General features: G+C 44.7%; 1 long non-coding RNA gene across 1 annotated transcript in view; it reads left to right on the forward strand.

Moving 5' to 3' along the window:
- Positions 1-1,586: 1,586 nt before the first annotated feature.
- Positions 1,587-2,657, forward strand: part of LOC125146338 — a 5,924-nt gene continuing 4,853 nt past the window's right edge. The window contains exon 1 of the long non-coding RNA XR_007144802.1: positions 1,587-2,460. This is a non-coding gene — a long non-coding RNA (uncharacterized LOC125146338). The remainder of the gene's footprint in view (positions 2,461-2,657) is intronic.

A 2,657-nucleotide genomic window follows, 5' to 3' on the forward strand; every position in this document is an offset into this window, starting at 1 on the left:
GAAGCTGGTATTTGTACTCACGGCGTTAAGTCGCTAGTAAAATAATCGACTGTTTTCCTCTTTCCTAATCAGAGTTTTTGTCTTGATTTGCTAATAATAGTTAGCGCTACGGTTAAACCGACAGGAGGCCGCATTTAGTCCTGAAACGGCTACAGACAGAAGACGTAGAGGAAATAAAACCTTATTCTGTAAAGCTCATCTAATAACCTTTGTGTTTCCGCACGATGATGATGTAAGCAGACGCTCGAGGATCATCGACGTACGATCTGATAAAACATCTTAGAAGATTTTGAGATCTCGTATGACTTGGAATAGAAACAGACCTAAAAATAAAACCAGCTCCTAAACTCCTAAAACTCGCTCACGTGCCCTGTAAAGATCCTTATATCTCAGCGAAAGGGCACGGAACGATGTCGTCCCCTGTCCTCACTCACCTTTCACCTACATCGGGCTCTGAAGCGGCGCAGCCTGGTGACATATTGGCCCCATTAGTGGTGCGTAGAACAGGGCTACAGTGTGATGCTAACCTTTCCCCTAGATCATGCTTTAGTGCGAGGAGATAAGCTGTGCAAATCCTTACAATCTAGCAGCGAGGAGCTCGACTGAAGGAACACTCGGAGCTATATCATACTCGGCTTATCATCAGCGCCGTGGCTCGAAAACGACTCCCTATTGGAGGACAGATCCGTCAAAGAGCCGAGCACGAGACCGAGCCGGCGAAGGCAGCACGTGGCACGCATGCGGTCCGGAGCCGCATCCGACGTGGCAGCTCGGTGAATTCCTCGACCAATCGCTGCTCGCTATCCTGCACAGGTGTGTTGATTCAGTGTGAGTTATGGTAAAGTGACACCGTGGCTCGATAAGATGTACCCGAGAAATCGCATAGTCATCAAAAACGCTGGATTAAAGCGTGACGGATCGATCGATAACACCTTAATAATTAATCCGATTAATTTGCCAAGCTAAATAAAATAGCGATAGCGATTTCATGTTGAAATACTACACTAGATAAAAATGCTGGTGCAAAAGTTTGCACGCCATTAACTCCCTTAACCACCCTACAAAATTGCGTGTCAAGGTATTAGCCTGAATTCCTTTATTTATTTATTTCTTCCTTTCTTTGTTTATAATTTATCTGATTTGTTTTTGCTTCTATCCTGAGCTCAGGTAACATGTTCTCACCAGGTTTACAAGTTTATTCTGGAGCCACCCTTTTTTCACACCTCCCTCCCGGCGTTCCCGTTTTAGACCTCGGATCCACCATGCGAGCGGGATAAAGTGCTTACAGAGGATGAAAACATCGATCGTTTCTTCCTTTGTGTTCTCCGAGCTGAGCCGTTTTCCTAATTTGGGGAAACATTCATTCATTCATTCATTCATTTCCTACCGCCTATCCGAACTTCTCGGGTCACGGGGAGCGTCATCGGGCATCGAGGCAGGATACACCCTGGACGGAGTGCACACACACACTCTCATTCACTCACACTCTCACACACTACGGACAATTTCTCAGAGATGCCAATCAACCTACCATGCATGTCTTTGGACCGAGGGAGGAAACCGGAGTACCCGGAGGAAACCCCCGAGGCACGGGGAGAACATGCGAACTCCACACACACAAGGCGGAGGCGGGAATCAAACCCCCAACCCTGGAGGTGTGAGGCGAACGTGCTAACCACTAAGCCACCGTGCCCCCCCCCCCCCCCCCTTGGGGAAACATTTATCTTTTAAACTGGACACTAAAGCATCGCATGGCTTATAAAGTGTGAATATAATGAATACATCATCTGTATTTTAAGGACAAAGTGTAGTTCAGGCCCAGAGGTCAATTTGTAAAAAAAAAAAAAAAAAAAATATAGCATATGTAGCAATAAATATCCAACAGCTTAGACAAATTCTCAGAGGTTGCAGTAAAACCAATTTCACAAGAAGAAGAAAGAAGTTATTATTACGATGCAGTAAGAAACCCAAATCCACACAGACTTCGGTCAGTTAGCTTTTGCAACTGCTGTAAAAGATAAATTCTGACTTTTACACACGTTTTCAGACACTCACGCGGCACTTTATTAGGAACGCCTATACACCTGGATCCTTATGTTTTCTTCCCATCAGCCAATCAGGTGGCAGCGTCACGATGCGGCGATCTCGGTGGATTTTCACATACGACAGTCTCAAGATCTTGCACTTATAGACTGGTGCAAAAAAACAAAAAACATCGCGCGAGCGGCGGTTCCGAGAAACCAGAATGTTTTTGAGCAGATAGGAAAGTTACAGTAACTCGAGTAACTGCTTTTTACCTCCCAGCTGAGCTGAAAAGCAGCACAGAATTAACCACATGGATAACTTTAACAAATCTACAGAAATGATGTGATGCATAAATGCAAGAGACATAAAGGAATGTTTAAAACAGAGAGAGAGAGAGAGAGAGAGAGAGAGAGAGAGAGAGAGAGAGAGAGAGAGGTGGTTGGGGGTTACATAGTACCGGTGTGGTGTTCCTAATTAAGTGGCATGTATTTAATGTGTATTCAGAAAATCACCCTTAGAAGATTTTAGAAGCCTCGCTTGGTTCGTTCTGTATAGAAATAAAAGAAACTCAGGAACACTTTAATGTCTTTGCTCTACAAGGGGAAGGGGGGTGCAAACTTTTGCACTCAAAT

Source organism: Tachysurus fulvidraco, chromosome 1 (assembly GCF_022655615.1).
Source record: "Tachysurus fulvidraco isolate hzauxx_2018 chromosome 1, HZAU_PFXX_2.0, whole genome shotgun sequence".
In the NCBI taxonomy this organism is placed as follows: domain Eukaryota; kingdom Metazoa; phylum Chordata; class Actinopteri; order Siluriformes; family Bagridae; genus Tachysurus; species Tachysurus fulvidraco.